Here is a 23116-nt window from a genome sequence, read left to right as displayed (position 1 = left end):
TATACAAGGTACCTGAATGATTCTCTCTAAGGCATTTTTTTTTTTCTTTCAGGGTTGAAATACTATATGGCTTCTCTGAGGGAAAATTAATCTACAGTTTTCTGTAGAGTACCATGGGATAAAATAAACAGTGCTTTAATATCTCTTCTAAAGGACATACTATAAAAATAGAAGTGACACATTTTTTACTTGTTTTGAGTGCACAATTTTTCACACCACAAGTAACTATGTAATTTATTGGAAATTACACATTTACTTTATTCATTAGTACTTGTAAAAAATAATTGAATTACTTCTAGCCTATTCTAGTTTTATGGAAAATGAAGAATGACTTGATTCAAACATTATTAACTAAATTAAGTAATTCTTTATGGGGCATTCGTTTCTAGACTGCCAGGAGTTTCAGCTGGAAATGAGCCTCTTAGAACAGGGTTGAGATTAATTCAGTGAAAGCACAGAGCTTCCCATTCTGACTTTGTAACGTTCATCTCACTAGATCATGCAAGATCTGTAACTCCTAGTAACAGAGAAGAAGCAGCAAAGGAAGAATACAGACACATGGAAAGAAGTAAAGAAGGAGAGAGCATTGCTTGATCTGTAAGAAATATACCAGTCCAAAGCTAGGAAACAATAATATAGAAAAAATATGCTTGTCAGTTACAGAAGATGAACATATTCTGCTGGTTTGCTAACAGCTCACTCTGCTGCTGTTCTATCTTTTTCACTATTTACAGATGTGTTGTAACATGAAAGCTACTGGAAACCATGGCAGCATACCACAAGGCAGTATGCTACAACCTTCAGTAGAAGGACTGACTGTGATCACGCAGTTAACACAGACAAGTGTCAGTCTGAAAAAAAGTATGTCCACAGTAGGGAAAGAGTAGGTGAGAGAGCTCTTCTGTAGGCACAATAGATGATGAGAGCCAGGGAAATTCACCCCGTGGTGCTCACAGATCTATCTGAAGCAGCTGCAGACTGGTGGCCATTTTCTCTGACACCTTGTGAAAGTTCCACAAATGAGAAAGTGGCAAAGCAGGTGTTCAGATAAAAGCAAGAAAAGGAGGAAGAGGTAGGAAATAGAAGTTGGCAATAGAAACTTCCACCCCTAGAAAAAAGCCATGCACCTAACAATGAAAGAATTTGCAAACACTTGAGTGATAACAGAGAGGAATAAACACCCAATGGGAAGTTTGGAGAGGCAATTCCTATCAAAACGATTGCATGATAGGTGAAAGGAGATGTGGATAATATATGTCTTTTGGTAAGACATTTTACACTGGGATCTTCAAAGAAAGTTTAACAAATGTGGTTTAGATTAAATTGTTACTAGCACAGGAACTGACGGGAAACCATGCCCAGTTTATAGCCATTAGTACATTCTCAAAAGGGAAGACTACAATGAATGAGACTTGACAGAGGTCTGTCTTGGTTTGAGTTTGTCACTAGAAAATGGGGAAAAGGACTTGAGGGGATGCTTAAAGAATCTGTACATCAGCTGAGGTGTGAGGTGTGTTAATTAACACGGTTAGATTAAAAAAAAAAAGGTTCCTAACAAAGATAGAGATACTGAATCAGCAGAGCACTGTGCTTAGATAAGAATAAATAATTGGAAGAACAAATACAAGCTGTCTGGACAGGAGGACTGAAGAAGAGGATCTGGAGGTTGTAATGGACCCAACCCTGAGTCAGTAATGCACATGGTGTTGCAAAAACAAGACCACCACCTTGGGCTGTCAAGAATATAAAATATGAAAAACATGTGACCTAATGCTTCTATCCTGCTAAGTGTGGGAATGGCCCAGCTGACGTATCATTTTCAGTTTAACAATACCATGCTTTTAGAAATAAAAAAATCAAATTAGTAGAGTAATGACAAATATTACAACTGTAGGAAATGTGACCTATGAGAAAAGGTTGACTGAAATTATATTATGTAGCTTAGAGAAAGAGAGGCATAACTATTTTTTTTTATATAATGTAAATTAACTTTTTCCTTTGTAGCAAAAGACGTATGTGTTCTATCTTAAAACAAACAAAGTAATAAACCCTTTTCTTAAAGTAACAAGTGCATGGTTCTGCCAGGGAGGTTGTTGGATCTCCGTCACACGATTTTCCAAAAAGAGTTGGAACAAGTGTCTGTCATGAATGATGAAAGTAGAGGTGGCCCTGAGCAGGTAGAAGGATGAGATGATCATGTAGGTTCTGCCTTTCCTATTTCCTATGACTTGTGTAGGAACAGATGACTAAGTAAATCCGTGGCTCGCAAATCAGTAGATTTTATCATGACAGTAAATCTTGATTGCTGAAATCAGAGAACTACTCATAGAGAAGATAAATGCTCTGAGGCCTAGTATTTTAGTTTTTCCGAGACCTTTTATCATTGGTGAGAAGAAACCACAGGAATGTAAAGAAACTATATAATCAGCTGGAGTCCCACCCTTAATATCATATGCCTCTGGACAGCAATGTGTAAGACCAATATTCTAATACAACATAATTGTTGGCTTTTTTAATACGAGTTTCCAACTGTTTGCAAATTAAAAATATGAGCTGTTTTTCAAACTCAGCTGCAACTTACTGAAAAATAATGAAGAATAACCACAACTGTTATTGGTAGTCATGCCTAATATACAACAGTCTGAAAATCATAAAAGCAGGCATGAACCAATATTCCTCACTGCAGATATTAAAATAAGCAGGGAATCTGTTAGTTTTATTTTATAATCGTAACGTACCTCTGTAATAGTATGCACACATACACAAAACATTCTTAAAAAATGCCTTTACAAAAATACATTGCAAAATCCAAAACTCCAGCATTAAAAGCCAACTCATCTTTTCTTGGTTAAGTGAGCTTGCTTAAGACCTATCTTCAGTAAAAACTCATTCCCATAAAAAGTCTTAGATGGACAAGAAAGATTAACAGACTGAAGTTTTACCCTACTCAGAGCTGAGAGACCTTAACGAAATTCTCTCTTAAAGTCCTACTCACATATAATCCCTGCTGCTGCACAGTTGTTTTTGCAAAGTACACAGCATAGTTTGGGTTCCAGCCTAGGAGGAACGGATTTTTAAGGATGTGCTTCTTCTAGCTGAAGATCCCTTTAGGCCACGCCACGGATTTGGGGATGTTTTTTTTCTCTGTGTTTTTTCTTGCTCTCTGGCCAATCTGACATCAAGAGAGATCCAACTGAAAAGCCTGTTCCCATCTGGCTTTTTGTCAATTGTTCTAAGTGGAAATGGATTGACCCCAGCATCTTTAACCAGTTGGGAGTCCATGTGCTCACACCAAGATGTATTTTTCGGTTGATACAAGGCCTGTATTTCTGTAACTGAAGGTATCCTATGCTCAAGACAATGGCCACATTTTATGACCAGTTTCAGTGTACATGTGAGTTTTATATTGCTACCACAAATGTAGTGATTAGTATATTTTCTGAGAGAGGACCATGGTCATCAGGTATGTGTTTTTTATAGCTAAGAATTGATTATAAGACAAGGTAAGACAAGATATTGTAGTGTTTAATTGAAATAAAGTACTGGAAAATTTAGAACTGATTATGGGTAACACATCATATGACATGCAGGGAAGGAAGTTTGCCCTCTAAGTTGCTTTGTGAAGCACACTGTAACATGTAGTTTGAAAAATAATTTACTTTTCTCTAGCTCACCAGTTAAGGAAGAGGAACTGAGGATTTTTAATAAAAATTGTTAAACAAGACTTTCCTTGCACTTCAGTGGGATTTAAGGTTTGAACAAACTTTTAACATTTGTAGAGAAGAAGTGGAAATCACCACATTATCAGACTAGTATGCTGTCTTCTGGTATGTTTGGAAAAAACAGATAGCTATACAGATTGTTTATCGGGAGCATTGCCTTAAGCCTCATCTGCCCTAGAGCTCTGAAGCCATGATCTATGCTCTTCTGGTCACAATTTATAATTGTGCTGTCTAGATAATTTTACTTAAAATTATGTTGTTTTTTATGAAAGTGTGTTTTTGGGAATGGTTACGTTCACCATTCTTGATTTCAACATCACTAGTTTAGTGCCTAAAGATCAGTGTCTTGGTCCTACACATATTGCAACCATGGCAATTCAGCTTAGTATCTTCTCCCTATAGCTGAAGCTAAGGCAGATTAAGTTAGAAAATGGTTAATAGAATAATGAATTTAAAACAGACACTGTCTGTATATTTGTGCTCCACCCAATTATGTCTGCTCAGATAACAAGAGCTTCCCATGACTGCAAGGAGCTGTTACAATCCTGTAGTAGATGAGGGCTACGCAGGTAAAGGATGGAGTCCTCTTGATTTTGTGCTTGTTCATAAAATTCATTATATCATAGGAAAGCCTAAGTTGTCGAACATTGGTGAGTTTCTTTGTCCAGATGCAACAGAAGCTGTCCACAGGAAACTGAAATATTGTGTCTGTCTCATGTTGTGGCATGCAAGCAATCTAATCAGTCTGCCTGCACATGCTCCTCCTCATAGGTTTTCCAAGGGCAAAGTGAGTAACATTACATAATGGTTGTGACATTTTAATGACATCATAAAATGTCTTGTTCGGTACAAAGTATCACTTTATGAGGAGCCCATCAAAGGAAGCAAAATGCTAAATGAAAAATAATTAGGCTTGATATTCTGTATAAATATTGCTTGGACAGGATTATACATGTTCTGTTTGCAAAGATCTATTAACTGATAACTAACACAGAACTTGCAAACATCATCAAGCCTTCATCTATGTTAAAACTGTACAAGTCCTGAAAGATCTCGTCCCAGCTTTGCAAGTCCACGCTAAATTAGAACTGTATAGTCACCCTAATCCCCTGCAATTTCTTTTGTTGGGCATTAACATTTCTCTGATAATACTCTTTTTATAAATCTTGCCGTTGCTGTTAAATTATTCATATGTTGTTACATGACATGACAATTTTTAAAATGTATTTGTGAAGCATCTTGCAATCAGCTAAGATGCCACTCTGCTGGTTATTTTTCTGAATCTTGCCATCTGAATGCTCTGAATAGATTTTATTTTATTCAATAAGTTTCACTCTTGTTTTCCAAGCATTTCTTTTGTGATTTCTACAGCTTCACTTATATTGTATTACCCTTCTATTTTATTATTTTTCTTGTGTTGATTTCCCTTTCTATCTGCCATACACTCTACTTTACCATTCTTGCAATCTATCTTTTTAGCTTTGAAAAAGATATTCCCTATTATCTGATCTTCCCTGGATGTACTTTGTGATAGTCTTCTTCTTTGAGTGACCTTTGTAATGTAAACTTTCATTGCTACCTCATGAAAGTGTGTTCTGACAGTAAAGGCTGGCACACCTTTAATTCTTAAATACAGAAACAACAATTCTTGACATTCCCATATCCCTCTCCAATGCTTATATTTCAGCAATATGACAATTACATAGTGTTACTAAGTTACATTATGCATTTCTTTTTCCTTTTTTGAATAATCATGCATTAGTTCTTTGGTGTTGATCCAGAATGTAATGATATACGGGCTGGATTTTCAACTAAGAAAATAATTCAAGGCCAATGAAGCAAACAAACAAAAAAACACAAACAAGTTATAAGAAGGATCTTTGTTACTATAGGTTAAATTGCAGATATCTTTTTATTATTTTTAGCACAGATCTATTTAGAACGCATTCTCAGAGTTATTATCAAAGATAATTTAAAGCACAAGAATGACATGGTGTAGTTTCACTTTGTAAAACACTCAGAGCATCATAAATATGGAGAGGACCAATTAAGGTAACCCAAACAATCTTAACTCTCTCCTTACCGCATCACTTTGAGAAAAGTAGTGAAACTTCAGAGTATTCTATCAGAATGCTACTAGTATACATCCTACAAGTGATCACAAGCCAATGTTACTCCTTATCTTAATAAACCTCTCCAAGACTGCATAAAATAGGAGCTTGATTGCATATCAGGAGCAGATTGTTGTAGTTTCAGTTTATTCTTACAAGATTTTCTGTAACAGATAGCCTGGGACTCTTTTTCAAATATGAAAAATATGTTGGTAAAAAGAAAACCAACAACACAACAAAAAACCCCACAACAACATACCACAACATAAAAATCAAGACAGTCTAAAAAAATTTCGAAGTATATTTTACTTTGTTTTATGATATTCTTTCTGAAAGACCAGAAACTTCAGACTAAATTTTCAGACTGCTATACAGGTGTGACAAACGGGTCTGAAAAGCCCTGGTGATGATCCTTGTATCTGTTTGTCCTGTGTCTATTAAGCATGAAGTTAATATTACTGAGGCATATGTTTATCTATTGTATTAAACAGGATGAGTGGGGAAAGAAAAGAAAAATGCAAACAAATATACATGAAATTATTTCATTATTCTGATCTGAGTCTTGTCTGAAAATCCTAATAAACATTTTGGTAATTTCCTGTAAAATATCATAAAAATTACAAGAAAATATGACAAAATAATTTTAATATTTTTTTTCAGAAAACAGATTTTGTGTCAAATTCATCATGTTTACAAAGTCTTGAACTTAAAAAAGGACAGTAAACCGAGACAGTGAACATTAAGCTTCTCTATGATTTCTCTAATTTGACACAAAAATTCCTAAGATAGTAAAAATATCAAGTCAAGTTGAAAATACCAGCAATGTATATGTGGTTTTTTTCCCCCCCTGTCTTCCTTGAATTAAGCTGGAGTTTTCCAATGTCAGCTAACCAATAATCCTGCAAAGTTCTGCAACAGTTTGTAAATGAAGAACTGAAGCTCTGGACAGATTTATTCACTCCTTATCTTTCTACTTCAGTTGTATTATTATTTATTTGTGACATAACATCAAGCTTAGATGTATTGCACTTGTTTATTCAAATAATGTAATTCAATTCAACAGTGCTATTTACCTGAAATATCTACTGAACACATCATAGAACATTTATTTTTTTTCTTGTAAAACTATGGTATTGATTAAATAATCAATGTCAATAACTCTCTTCTCATCCTCAAGAAAAGTAATTAAAATATTTAATAAGAAGATTGTGAAATTTTTAGGCAATCCAGAAAGGAAATGAAAAGTCTATTTTAATTAAAAAAACCCCTGACTCCAAACATTCACTTTGAAGAAAAGCCATTTTAGGGAAAAATCATCTTTGGAGCCAAAACACTGTAGTCTGTTATATTGAAATTATATTGACATGCATGTGCTATATTTTTCTCTCACTGACATCTTAGCAAACTAGGGATCAAAACCAAAAGAAAACATTCAGTTAATAAATAGTGGGAAAATGTCATGCCCTTATACTGAAATTTATGTTTCTTTATACCAGGGTCAGTTAGATGGTTTATGATAATTTAATGTAGAAGAGCTTTGAAAATCTCACCCTGAAGTTTTCAGGTCAGACATTATGACTTACCTTTATTCATTAGATATTTATGTTAATAATGTCCTTTAAATCAAAGTGCTTGAGATAAATTAAAACACAATATCTCAAAGAGAGTTCTTATTTTTATAATTTAATTACCACTAAAAAAATGCAACAGTATGCCAAATTATAAAAATATTTTCCAGCTTAAGTTACTAGTTTCTAAGTCTAAACAAACACTTTTTTTTAATGGAAAGAATAATTCCTTCCAAATCAGAAACTACTCAGGAACCGGATAGCAAAAGAAATTACTTTGGCCAAACATAATGGCTCTCTCTGGGCTTAAAATTTACAAATATATTTAAAATGTCTCATAATCCAGATCATAACATAACTCTTTAGCAAGTCTATGGAAAAACGACTTTACAGCTTCCCCAGAAGCCAACAAATCCTCACTTGGCATTCAAGGAAGCAGGTAAGAGCAAGAGAGAACAGCCTGATAGCAGAACTTCTGTTGTATAAGCTCAGAAGCTAAGAACATAAAATTACCATATTAGGTCAGGTTAAATATCCATGTAACTCAGAATTGCGTCTTCACCAGTTGCTACTACAGGGCATTTAAGTTCTCATTATAAACTTTGACCTTTTGTTCACTTCATAGATTACATATCAAGCTTAGAAAACAAAACAAAACAAAAAACCCAACCCACCAGTTTCTTGTTTTGTTATTATCTTTTATTTTTAATGTTTTTTAGGAAGTTACTACCAAAATTCTTATGTGACTTATTGTCAATTTATATCTAATTTGTCTCAATTTTGAATTTTTAAAACTTCTTCAATTGGATGTGACTAAGGAGGATTTTTTAATTTTTTTTTTTTCAGATTTCATATTACCTCCTATATCTTTTCTGTTCAGTCTTATGGTTTCCTATGGAACATATGGAAAATATTTGTTAATGGTGGGGATGATTGATTGTTAATGTGAATGTCTAATACATTCTCTTTAAAAACTTTTTGTGCCACTTGCAGACATTTTATCTTTTTTTTTTTTTTTTTCTTTTGGGAGAGCTCATTTTTTGCTGTTCTTAGCTGCAGCAGGAGAAAAGTCTCAGGTAAATGTACCTCAGACAATGTAACACTCTGCTAAGTTAATGTAATCAGTTTTAAGTACTCCCAGAAAAATATCTCTGGAAATCCCCACTTTTAGCTATCACCACAAAACTCAGGGCAACTTCATGGTTCGCAGGACACCAATAAGCTTTTTGTGGGATACACTAATAAGCAGATAACCTCATTACCCGTTCGCTTCAATTTCTGTTTGGTCTCAGCATAAGGCTTAAGTGGCCTTTATTTAACAGATTCTTTACTTGTTTATTGAAACAATTTACTTTGAGATTGGTTTACTTAAACCCCAGAATGATGGCAAATGAATTTTATCATAGTCAATGGTAATAGACTTCTTAAGTAGTAGAAGTTTACTTCTTAAAGTAGAAAGAAGTGGTTAGGTCTTGCATCTCATCCTCCAAAGTGCATTCTCCATAAGCCATATAAAAAAGATTTATGTGACTCATTCAGAATTCCCTGAGGAACTATTGTCTCAACTACAATGCAAACTGAAGACCAGAGAATCCTCCAAAATAAAAACTGTTTCAGGTAACCACATTATGATATGGGGTGAACCACAAGACAGAGGAAAAAAAATTTGGGTTTTCCGTAGTGTCAGGCCTCCCCGTATACTCTGGGCAGCATTTCCAGTTAAATTTGGAAATAGTGCAGCATCTCTGTGGTTTTGTGTCAAGATACAGAAAAGAACACGAATCTGCCTGGTTTTGACTCGAAGTGAGTTTGGAATGAATTGTTTCTTTGAGTGCAACTTTCAGATCTCTTTCTCCCACCTGAAGGAAAAAAGTAAATCAGAGCAAGCAAGTTAGTGAAGATCCATGCAAAACATGACCGAGAGCTCCTGTTTACTGACAGCTTTGTTTAAGAATATTCAAAGGGAAACTGCAGGGCTGTAGCTTCTAAGGCTCCTGGTACGTTCTCTTTCAACTTCTCAGTCAGTAGAATTTTGTTCTGCTTCATCACATTTGCGACTAGCTGTTGTGGAAAATTTAATAGCGGTGTCTTATGCAAATGGTGTGCTCTACAAGTAAAACAAATAAAAATGAGGAAATGTACACATTGTACCTTTGAAAGGTTGCAAGCAGTGGCGCAGAAGACTTGGGTTACAATAACATCTGAAACGAACCTGGGAGTGGGAACGTAGCAAGGCTTGTTTCAAAGGGGAGCCAGTTCACTAAATACTAGAGTGATTTAATGCACCATCAATTATTTCCTTCTTGTCACTTAAACAGGCTCCACATATGCATGGCAGGTCCATGAGTGCAAAGAGGAGGTAGAAAGCATGATTTATTGGCTGGGGCAAACACCTGCGAATTAAGCAGCTCAGAAATTAGCCACAAGTAGCATATTAGTGCAGCTAATCAGGCACGGTTCAGTATTTCAGTTTCTTGATTTGCCCATAAATAAGGCTGTATGTGGCTGCCCTGGGGTGTTCTAGTGATTAACTGCCTTGACCTACAGTAAAGTGTGCAATCTAAACAATTTACTGGGGTTTGCAGGTGTACATTGTAAGCTTGTTGCTTATAAGGTTGCTACATTCAGGATGTAGAAAAGATCCTGGTACCTGGATGTCTTGTTCATACTTTTTATCACACCATTTAATGATCAATTTTCTTTTCATTCATTTACCAGAGCCTAGTAACATTAACGAGTTTTAAACTACAAGGCACTGATGCATAACTGTGAAACCCAGTTGTCTTATGTGTCTTATTTGGATGCCAGAAAAAATGAGAACGTCACTGTTTGCAGTGCACTTTCATACCTCACACCTCAGTTGTTGACTTTCATCACAGCTGAAATGTCAAGTTGCTACTTCATTATTTCAAGATCTGTGGTTGGCTAAGCCTACCTGTTGATTGCTGATTTAAGAGAGTTGTGTGGAGAAGCCTCTACACAGCCAACAGCAATCTGCTGTTCTGATTCTGCAAAATGCTGAGACAAAGACATAAATTTTTTGATCACTGTACACTGACACTTGAAACACATATATTGGGGGGAGGCTTGAAGCTCTTTTGAAACAGTATATGTGAATGCACATAAAGCTAGTAGAAGCCACATTGACCTTAACTGATAGAAAAATGACACTTATGAAAAAGAAAAGGAGGAAAGACACCCCCAAAATAAGCAAGATGCTGGATAAGGCATCATTGTTACCAAAGTACTCACAGTAACCTGCCAATTCCTCACCACCAAAAGAACACATGCGGACATGAACAAGGATGAGGATGAATATGAATGACTTGTGGAAAAGTTATGTCAAGTACCATCACCTGTGAGGGAATGACACTGTGTAAATCCAGAACTGTCCACATTTACATCTAAAAAATGCTGAGACATTTTAGGAAGGAAGCACAGAAGAAGCATCATAATAGAGACATGAATTAGAAAAAGTAGGGTGACCATGACTATATACCCTTTTTTCTAATGTAAGAACAACATGGTAGTGCTTCTTGGACCAAAAGGTAACAATTTTTTGCACAAAAAATCATTAGTTACTTAAAGATCTCATTGAGAATTCAGAATTGTTGGAGGAAGAAGTATTAAACCAAAAGAAGTGTGCACATTCGTAGATAAGCAGAATCTGCAACTATGTTTCATAGGGAAAACTTCACTTACAAAGGACATAGCCTCTCATGTTTTGTATTTAAACATTATATTTAATTAATGCTTTTTTTCTGACTAGGTCAGTTCACTTTCCATTACACCACGCTGGACTAGTGACTGCTGGGATACGTTACTCTGTGAGACTGACATGATTTGGAGTGCCTATTATTATGTTTATAGACTGGAGACATCCAGGCCCACACACTTAAAAGTACTCATGTACCTGTTTTTCTTTATAGATACCCAGTGCTGTTCTCGACATTGCTTCCCAGACATCAGCCAGGGAGACAGAAGGCTCTCATTGAAGAATCGTTTCTTGCTGAAACAAAGACAGGAGTTGACACCACTAGCTCACTGTTCCCTTCCCCTGCTATAGGTTGTTTCCCATGTAGTAGGAATGGTAAAACAGTGTTAACTTACGAGCTTGGACAGTTTAGCAACTCCTTTATTATAGTAAATCCAAATCTATTTAATTTATAACCATCGCAGATCATCAGCTGCTGCTTTTGTTTCATGATCCTTGTGAGATTTAGCATAGGCAGCTGAGAGGTTGTTTCTGTGGTTTGACTACTCCCATGTTATCTTTGTGACTTGCTCCAGAGTGTCGTTGCTTTTCCCTGGCATTTGAGTGAGGGTGAGTGACACCCATGCCACTCACGGCCAGCTCCTCCCACAGTGTTTTGACTGATCTGCATTGTATAATTTCTCTGTACTCTCATGTTTGGTACCTGGTTCATTGCCCTTTGCACCTACACCTGTGGGACTCTCATGCCACTTGCAGCATGTGGCTGTTTTTCTATGTGATCATACCAACTCCCACCTCAATGGAGGCCATCTGTTGATACCTAATTTGGGGCTGTACTGCTAACGGTCCTCAGCATGGAATGCCCTGATGGGTTCCTCTAAACAAATGTAGAGAGCATGTTCTAGCCTTTTGATTATGTCTCCCTGGGCTTTGCATTTGGGATAGCCAGAAGCACTTGTCAAAGCTGGCTCTTCCCTGTGGTCTGCTGCTTTTTGTTGTTGGGACTGAGACACAGAGTTTGCTTAAGTTTCTTTCAGATTTAATATATATATTAGAACAAAGACAGTTAAAGGGCTGCTTTCCAGCACTCCATATTTCTTCTTTAAGACCATGATTCTGAGGGTTATGTACCATGTGCAGAAGAGGGTGGGATGAATATGTTTTTGAAAGTAAGGTGTCAGCAGACTGGGATGGGCAATGGAGAAAGCTGTCTCCTCCCTGTACCTGCTGTCAACGTTTGACTCAGTTTGACAACAATGCTCTCGATCCCCTCCCCCTCCCACCCAGGTAGGGAAGGAGAGAGAGAAAAAAGAGAGAGAGACTTGGCTGGATTAAAAACTGAACCGTGCAACTTTATTTGTAATACTAATACGTGATATAAGGGTGTATATATATATATATATATATAGTGATTATACAAAGGTGTGGTAGAAACCTCTCGCCTCCCCCCACCCCCAGCAACTCCCACAGCACTTCCCTCAGATGAGACAATTCCGAGGAATCCCGAAGCTGCTCCTGGGGAAAGGCAGAGAGTTACGAGGGTCAGGAGGGCTTGAGGTCGATGGGTCGATGAGGATGGGCAGATGGTGTTTTCCCAGATGCCAGTCACGAACGAAAGAAAGAGAAAAAGAGAGAAGAAGGAAGGCAGACAGAGAGGCAAAGCGAAGCGGCGAGAGAGCGAAGCAGGAAGGAAGGAAGTTTTCTTCTGTCATCTCTGACCTTCCCCCGAGCCTACATAGATATATGGGATGAAATATCTCTGGCCAGTTTTGCTGTTCGTCTAACCCAGCCTCCCACAGGGGGGCCACAAATCCCGCCGTAGTGTCTGAGCCGGCAGAGCAAAGGCACGACCTTGAGGGCCCAGCAATTACAAAAACATTCCAGTGTCTTATCAACCTAGCAGAACACGCAGTTGCTAGTTGAAGAAAGCTCACTGAAATAAAAAAAAAATCAGCAAAAGAAAAACTGGCTTCATCCTGGCTCAAACCAGGACACCTGCCTAGCCAAGTTTTCAGCCAGGCCTGGGTTCTGCCTTGGTAAGGATCTCATTGCTCTATCCCAGGAAATATTTGGCAGTCCTGAAGTGTGGCCTGTCAAAGAAGCAAGAGCTCAGAGTGAAACAGAGTAATTAAACCTGTAGCTTAAGCACACCATCTTAATTTTTCTGTTCTTTGTTTAACTGAAGCAGAAATAAAATGAGACAACATGGTTTGCTGGTTGGCATGAAAGAATGCTTTTCTTGGATTAACTCCAAAAAGGGCTCTTTCCTAGTGCATTTTATTTAGCATATTGTCATTCTCATGCCAGTATAGTATAAATTATTTGCGTATTTATTAAGAGAGGTAGAGAATTAAAACCGTAACAGCAGACACAAGAAATACTGGAGGTATTAAAGAACTTTACAGTATCGCTATATACTGCAAGGACACATGGAAGAACCACAAAGCGTGTGTGAGAGAAAACATTCAAGAGTCTTTACATGCATTGTTAAAAAAATTAAAAATTATCCACATATAATTCACAATCTAGAACAGAAAGACTGCAGTGCAAGGACAGAATCAGATCTATTAAGATTCTTCAGATGCATCACAGGACTTCAGATTGTATCTTCAGAGAAGTTAAAGTAACATTTGTAGGTGTATCTATGATTCTGGAAAGTGTAGAGTATGATCAGATCACCAAAATATCAGAGTTCTTGTTATAAAGCAGCCTTTGCCTTTTGGTAAAGGGGATGTTAAATTTCAAGTACAGCAAATTCAAAATGGCTACATAAAACCAAGCATAGGTTAAAAAAAAGCAGATTTATTGTGAGAACTCTGAAATGATATCTAGATGATCCCCTGAGCAGCCCTTGAGATGTCAGAGATGATAATACAGTAACAACGTTTGGGAAGTATTTCTAGTTTTACACTTAGCCTTTTGGCAGGAATTTATTAAGACAGAATAAGCCTGTGACTTTTCAATTCCAAGTACAATTTGTTTCTCTAATATATCTGCAGGAGTAATGTGTGATGGAATTTTTCCTTTGCTGGGCCCAGTAGTTGTGGGTGATGATGTGCTATAATAGGTTCTCACAGGCCATATCTCAACAAGATAAAACACAACACATGTACATCTGTGGCCCAGTGTCAGTGCCTTAAATGTACATCAGAAATGCATTAAATCTTCTGATTGCTATTTTATTTGTACAGCTTGTTGGTTCAGAGTTTCCTATGTAATGTACCCTGCTGATTACCTTGAATTATTGGCATATCCTTGGTAGAACAAGCACACCTAGTTCAGAAATAGAGCATTACAGATGTGCCTTGAATCTTTTCCTTTATTACTAGAAAGAGAAGAAGTCTTCTTAAAGTTATTCCAATACGCTTTCTGAAAGCACATATCTCAGAATCATCTGTCTCATGCTGTACTTTGGACCAAGAGGAAACACACTTGATACTGCATCAGGAATTTATCCAGAGTTGCTTGAGAACATCTGTGCCTCTGACTGTATATAATGACATCACAGTTTAGAAAATAAAGTAGTATGGACAGCTATAGAAAATGGTGCATCAGAAGAGGCACTTGAAGTTTTGAATACTCCTTCTGGGCCAGATTCTCAGCTGCTTTAAAGCTGTACGTGTCACATCACCTTGCCTCATATGTGAGGCTTTTCTTTTTGAAGAAAACAAATGTTTTAGAAGTAATCTTCAGTTAAATATCAATGGAAGCCATTGTGTTTGATAAAAATGAAATAAGTATATAAAAAATAATATTAGTTGAAACTCTCCAGCTTCAGTCTCCAGTGGTCCACAGCATCATATCTGAGCTAAGAAAGCCTGCTCATAGGGCACAGAGATACATAACACATCCTCAGGGTTTCAGTCTTCAAATGTGCCTGTGGCAGGATATTGACTGTTTTTGCAGATGCATCCTCCCATTTTTCCTTTTGATCATACACTTTATTTGTGAGAGCTATGTCCCTGTGCCATATTTACACTGTGAGACTGATAATTATTCCATGAACTGCATACCTGTGGTCTTTGAACAGATTGGAGATGTTGCTAGAGTGGCTCCTTCCTTATTCACATTCCTGGGTTTCCTTTCAAAGGGGATCATGGGAGAGTTATTTGGGCTACAGCAGAAGTGTCTGCCTGGGGATAGGCACTGCAGGGTCAGTATGAGAGCCAGATTGCTGAGCTACACAGGGATTGAAGTGGGGGATTTTTGGTCAATTACACGTGGTCCACATGCGACACATCTTGTTAAAGTAGGTCTCAGTCTGGCAGAATAAAAAGTGATGCTCTTCCATCTGCTTTTAAAAAAATTATATGTGGATGTAAAGTAGCATATACTTAACAAACGTAGCACTTCATCACTGGAGGTCACAACTCACAGGTGGATGAAAAAGTCACAGCTTGAGAGCTGTGGCAAAAGATGAGTGCTGGCTAGTCTACTGCTCACTCCAAGCTGAACACCTGTTTTTCACAAGACTGTAAAGTGGTCAGATCATACTGACATTCCTGCAAATCAGATTGAGTTCATACTGGTGTTCAGAGAGTAACTGATCTTTGTGTAGATGCACGTATTATTGCTGTTGTGGTTATGTTAATTCTGCCTATAAAGTTTCAGTTATTCAATTGGGAAGGTGAAGTGGTATTATGTAAGATCAAAGCTGTATAAGAAAGTAAAAATGTGGGGTTTGGTTGCTGAAAACAAACTAATTTCAACAAACTTTTTGCTGCATATGGATGAGTAATCAATACATTCCTGGAAATGACAATATGCATTTCTTCTGTATTTTATTGCAGTTAGTGGTGCTGGCTTTAGAGGTTCAGATTATAGAAATTACATTTTGGTTTTAACAATGATCTATTAGCTATAATAAGAAGCAGTTCCTATTTCTGAAGGAATCTGAACATTTTATTGATCTGCTAGGTCCCATATTGTCAAAGGTGATTTTTATATTGGCATAAAGAGAAGTAGGAGGCTAAGGTAACAGATGAATAAAATCATAGTTATGTATTTTTATAGTAATATTACATACTTAATTACTACATCCAGGCTTGAACAAGTACAGTTTATATCATCTAATTTGGAAATATGGGTTTAGGTCTCTCTAATAAATGGGTTCTGAAGTGAGTGAAATAAAAAATGGCACTATATTACAGATAACCAAAGAAACAATAGTTAAGGGATGGCAGGCATGTGTACAAGTCTCATTTAGGTCACAGTGTGACTTCACTTGCAGGAGTCCCTACAAGCTCCACTTTGAATATAAACAGGATCCAATATATAGTAATTTTATATTAAGTTTTTATAAAAGAAACAATTTAAAGTTGTTTCCTTTGAAACAGTGATCTATAAATGTGAAAACATTTGTAACAAGTATACCCTATAGGCCAATTTATTGTTATCAACTGAAATGAAACCCTTTATAAATATAAATGCCAAACCATGATATATATTTACCAGTGACAATAAGGTAAAAGAATAATTAAGTTAAAACTGCTGAGCAAATGTGTAATTCCATTGCTATATTATGAAGCAGGAGCATTGGTTTTAAAAAGTGACTAGTTATACTGCATAGACACCTCAGCACACTCAAAACGCAAAACCTATGCAGATTATAACAGAAATAGCTGACTTATTTAGGAATCTGGGCTACTAGGTATTGTGCTAAATTCTTCTGGTCTTTAACTTCATACTGTTTCCTGTGCATCTACTTACCCATACTTTCTTTTATGTGTTAATGCCATTTTATCTGTCCTGCTCCTAAAATATTCTTCATGCTCTTAAAAAAAGGCTGGTTGAAGTTGCTTTTTTCTACTGTCTATTATTTAAATTTGTCTAGTGTATACCATTTGACTTTATCTTTTATATACATGCCTCTGTATGTGTGTATAGTGTGCACGTTTGAACATGTTTATATGCACATGTGTACATCTAGATAATTAGCGTGCAAGGAAGAGAGAATATCAGCAGCTGGTCCAGAGGTAACTGTACTGCAAAACTGATGGTGTCATATTTGAAAGTGTGTTGTGATTATGTTATGTGCTATGTTGGATCAAGGCCACAGTGCATTTTATTATTAAAGCTTTAATTTCTTTTTGGCTTCAAAAGGAGACTTTCAGTCTTTTCCATACAAACATATGATATGATTTCAGTAGAATAGATTCATCTCCACAACCCATTTAACACCTGATTAATTCATATTACTGAGGCAACACAGATATGATTAACTTGTTCTTGTCTTACAGTTCATAAACTGTGCTATGGATAACAATATGAGCAACTTCTAGTACATTATACAATAGGTCAGTTTTAGGGAAATCAGTAGAGACTTGGTTTTTCATTAAATATGGTTGTAATCTAATTTATTTGGAAAAATTAATAAATTTCTTGAAACTGTCATCATACATCAAATAAAATTGAACTGGAATCCCTAGCAGACAGCTCATTGTTCTGTCCTGCATGGAACATGTTCTTCATGTGCAGCCATGCCAATGTAAGCAATAGAAAACCAAGAGAACAGAAACCATGTCTGAACTTTGAGGACCATCATACTCTCTGACAAGACTTATCTAGGGCATCACGGAGAATTGGTCATGCACCTGGATAACCTGGTATGCTTTCCTGAAGTTGTCTACCCACTTCCTTTAAAAATCTTCAGCAACACTTAGATTTTTATTTCAGAATATTATTTAAAAAAAATGTATCAACCTCTTTCTTGCCCAAGGGTTTCAACTCTTTTCATTTCAGCTTGCTAGTGGTAAAATAGCAGACCAAAGCTGGTGAACCAGTATTTGGCTGCAGTTAAAAACAATGTCTCTTTGAAATAGGCTGCAAAATCCCCCTATATTCCACTTTTTCAGTTTTAGCTCTCTTTGGACCTGGCCATGAAATGGTAACATCTCTGAGACACAGATATTTTTCCGTATGATGATTTTGTGATTCCTAGTTTGTGGTGTGGGCTTATGGAGACTATTGTAAAGCTGGGCATACATCACAAGGCAATAATGAGCTTCAGCAGCCATTGTGCTCAACTCCGAGAGGCAATCTTCACAATATAGTGTGGTTTGTATAACCCCCATGGAGCAAGTTTCACTTCCCTTTCCAGTGGATTATACCTAAATGTAACGAGGAAAACAGATTATTAGAGTTCATTATTTTGCACAATCCCTGAGAAGAATTTCTGCTTTTGCAGAACTTGGTTACTTGTAGTTTTCTTACATAAGTGACTAAAAAGTTGTTACATTGCTTCTGTCTCCTTTTAGTTCCAACCCGATGATAATCTCTTCTTTGTAACTAAGTGAAGATCTGTATCAACTGATTCAAAGACGGACTCTTTCTGTAGGGTCAAAGTATTTTTACAATTATAAGGACCCTAAATGAAGGACACAACTAAACCCAGTAAAGTAATAGAGGTGGACATTGACATTCATCTGATTCATGTATAGAAAGTTTTAGTCAGCCTTGATCTCAAAAAGCTTGTGGTTTTGGTGTCAGTAATTTAAGCGAAAGTGCAAGTAATACCAGGATTGTATGGTTGGTTTGTTTCTAAAATAGGTGCTCCTACAGTGAACTTGGATGGGTATAAAAAAAGACATGTGATAACCTTCCCTCTCCCTTTTACCCCCCAAGATGGTCACAGAGTTGTGTGAGAAGGACTGCATTTGGCCAGTCTGCAGGATCTCTGTGGGAACTTCTGCTGCAGTCCTGTATGCATTCCAAATAAAGCAATTTAGTTTAAGAGCATCTGCTTTTCCCTGTTGCAAGATACTGTTAATCAGCCAATTGACATTGTTTTGCCTCTGCAATGCCAAGGGCTCCTGAATAAAAACATTAGCACTGCCATGCCGGATCAGATGAAAGAGTATCTTATCCCGGTTTCCTTTCTTCATTGGTGACTAGCAGCAGATGCCTAGGGAAGCATACAGTGATAGTTCCCTCTGTGTACCCCCCTAGCTGCCAGCAATGTGTGGACTTGGTAAGTCAGAGGGAGTATCTTTCTTATTTTTCTTTCATGAACATATCTGGGATTTTTTGCTTTTTGTCTTCATTATGTGATACAGTCTTGCCCCTTTTAAACATGCTATTTCATTATTTTGCTTTGCCCAGGTCACTCTTGATTTAATATCACTTTCTCATAACATTATTTGCTGTCTTTCTTACAAAAGGTAGGCAAATATCCTCTTTAACTGTTCCTTGTATGGAATTTGTGTCAAACATCCTTCTCTCCACCTCTTCCAGCGCTGTTTTACCCTTACCTGAACAGCACCTGACTTAATTCTGTTTTCCTCTTAAAAATGGTTGACATTTGTACTAGGCATTTCCATTTATCTATTCTGACTTGAGAACCTTGAATAACTTCATATTATTTTGAACACTGCAGATGCTAGGGCAGGTTTCTACTGGACTATGCTGTTGACTTGTCTTTACAGGCTCATTATTTCTCCTGCTTTTTGTTCCATAAGATACAAATAGGTATTTGTGTCATCTCTTGGAATTTCAATTTCTTTTACAGCCTACCATGAGAGATGTGTGAAATAATTTTGTAAAAATGCAAATATAGCATGTCAAGGAGATCACCCTTGTCTTCAGTCCTACAGAGGTTATTAATAAAATGTAAGAACGGTACTTCTCTATAAATACCACGTTATTTCTTCCCCACTGAATCATGTGTCCTTGAGTTTGCTGTTTCTATTGTTTTTTAATACTTCATACAGGTTGAAATAGGTTTAGTAACATACTTAATGACTTGGAGTTCCCCAGATACTTCTCTCCACTGGAGCCATTTAAAGTTTGCTATTCTGTTTACCAACAGTTACACTTTTTAGAAATCAGTATTATGGGTCACAACTATTGACAAAACTAATAGAAGCTAAAAACAGATGTGCAAATCAATGTTTGGAATGAATAGTACTGAATTCCTGGCAATTTAATTTCTCCCCTTTCTGTTAAGTGCATTGAAAGCCATTTATTTATAGATTATTTTTTTCTTTTCCTTAAATGTAACTTTTTAATTACAAAAAGTCATGCATTCAGCCAAATTCCTCTGTGGAAAGTCTTGTCTTTGAAGGGTAGAGTAAATAAATACTGTTTTAATAGATCTTACAGAAATGTTGTGTCACTGTATTATAAAAAATTTTTAGAAAAATGAGGAGGACTCTTTTCAGAGGTTTGTCTCTTGGGCAGTATCCAGTGAACATGATGTAAAGCTAATTAATTTCCATGAAATATGTGATATTTCTTCAAAAAATCTGTTTATATTAAAAAATATATATACATATTTTATTCAAAAATGATAGGGAAAGGGAAAAGAATGGAACGTGGTTGACACTAGGTTAAATTATGTAGTCATTCAGATACTGTGTGGATGTGAGGAAGAAGAAATGCATGCCATAACCTTCGCCCAAGGCTCCCAGGAGCCTAGTGCCTCAGAGTATGAAACATCTAGAAATCTGTGAGTACCTTGTACTGATGCTTCCTATCTCTTTGGCCTTTTTCTTGAGCCCAGTGAGACATAATGGGGTCATCTGGTCAGTTTTTTCATGAATACAGAGCAGACATGCAAAGTAGCTGGACTAATTTTATAGTGAACATATAATGGCTCTCTAGATGCTGGCTTCTATTAATGAAGCTTAGAGTTGATCAAGAAGTTTGCATCTTGAAAAATGTAAAAGTTGTTTCAGCTGAGGCTCAAAAGCTTCCTCAGACTCCATAGTCAAGGCAAGATGACTCAAAAATTGAAAAGATTTGTTATAATCTTATTAACCCAATCTTGCAGCCCAGCTAAAGCTACTTTAAACTCCCTTTACATTCCTGAAAGAAGACAAAGTAAATAAGTATATTCATGAAAAAGAAGCCATGCTGGCTTAAGAATGAACAACAGAAGCCTGTGGATCAAGAATCCTACCAGCTTCACTCCGTTCTTCCACTTTTGGTTTGGAACAAAGAGAGTCTTTGTTGGGATGATGCATATTAATAGTCTGTGACAAGTTATAAATACATTGTGGTTGAATGGATTTTTTTTAGAATGGATTCTTATAGTGTTTCTCTATCGGAATTATATGCATGGATTTTAAACAACCTGAATACATTTTTGGAATTATATCTCTGAAAGTTGACATGATAGGCAATAATACATATTTAAGATGATACAATGTAAAGTCATTTGACAAGTCTAGGACCCAGTAAGGTAGAAAAGAAAGAATGCTTAATAAAAAAACAAATAAACAAACAAACAAACCAACCCAACCAAACAAAAAAAAAACCCAAACAACTGATTTTTTATTATGAAAGAGATTTGAGAAGTTAAAAAATGTCAGTTTCACTTAATTTTAACTATCTTTTGAGTCTTGAATTTAAGTAAGAAAGAATAACTGATAGTATCCTGATTTAATATTCTGTGTTTTCAAAATATAATGTCAGTGAAAAAAGGACAGCATTGTCATACTTCCTTGACGGTTAACCCACAGTGATAGCTTTCTGTAGGGACAATAAAGGTTCCTTCACAATACTCTCTTAGCTTCCCTTTGGAGGAAGCATATTAATAGTTGAAAAGAATAATGCACATATTTTATTAATTCCTTATAATTAACAGTGGATATTTCTAGTGAGGCTTTTTTGAACCATTTGAAAAAGTTGAGATTCTCAGAATTCCTCTAGAATCTCAGAGAATGATTGCAGTAATTAATGTTAAGATTATTTCATTTGTTTCCAAGGGAAAAACGTGTGACTCCAATTTGAATTTTATGTCATCCAGAAACCAGAAGACTTTGCATTTGAAAAAAACCACTAAATTAAAACAACTCGTTTTTAATCTTTTCCAGTTATATATATTCCTGCAAATTTGAAAAAGAGAAACACAAAATTTCTTTAAATCTTAAATAGGTGAATTTAAAACTGTCCTCTGAATGAAAAAAAGAAAAAGTTTTCATCATGAATAAGATGATGAATAGCATTCCAACAGCAACCTGGTTTTGAGCTCTCTAAAAACATGCCTCTGGCTGAATAGTGAATGTATTAAATGTATATTAAAATGCATGTTACTTGAATAGACCCATGGTGCCATGTGATCTGGGTATCTCTGAGTAAGAGACATATTCTCATCATTATTTTTTAGTTAACCAATCTCTGTGTCATCAATAAATTTGATCAGTTATTTCTTATGAATGATAAAATTACTGAATACATTGACCAACATTATTCAACAGAAGTAATCCCACCAATTTCTTTCTCCATGTGTTTGGTAATGAGATCTGTCTGATGGTTACTTTTAGTTTCAGATAACATCTATTATTTTTATTTTGTTCCATTATGTTTAATCAGCACCAAGTAAGTAAAATATTTCTGAGCATATTCTAAAAAGAATTGATTTTATTTACAGTCAGTTTTTTCCAAAGTATGTGAGATAGAAACCTAAAAGAAATATTACATACAAGACCCATATGTAAAATGTAAAATGATGGTTATTAAGACCTTTAATTTTAGTTGCAGGACCACAAGTCTGTGGGACATTTTAAGTTAGGTTAAGATTAACAAGACTTTACAACTTTCATTAGTTTTGGGGGGTAGAAGTTTAGGAAGAAAATGTCCATAGTCAATTCAGTACAGGGTAATGTAATAGTTGTCTACTTAAAAGAAAAAAAAAAGAAAAAAAGAAAAAGAGAAAAAGAAAAAGTTATTTTGTTAGTTATTTAGATTACTACTTTGGGAAAAGTGGAAGGATAAGAGGATGGTGGTTTGTTCTACTAATCTTGCTCTTAACCTGTTGAAAATTTTATAATTGTCTAGTAGTGCTTAATATTTTAGTTGGTGGTTTCTGGTCCCCAGAGATGGTATGGGGATTTAAGCTTTTCAGCATTAAATCCAAATTGACAGCATAGGAGGGAGTTACTAAGGACTAACTCAGACACACATGCTTGAGTACATGAATAGATAGGCCTGTCTCTCTCCTGAGCCTGGGAACCTTATCCACTCTAGAATCATAAAAGAGAATTTTAAGCTTTCTTCTGG

Source organism: Apus apus, chromosome 2 (genome assembly GCF_020740795.1).
Source record: "Apus apus isolate bApuApu2 chromosome 2, bApuApu2.pri.cur, whole genome shotgun sequence".
Lineage (NCBI taxonomy): Eukaryota > Metazoa > Chordata > Aves > Apodiformes > Apodidae > Apus > Apus apus.
Note: the sequence above shows the minus strand (reverse complement) of the source record.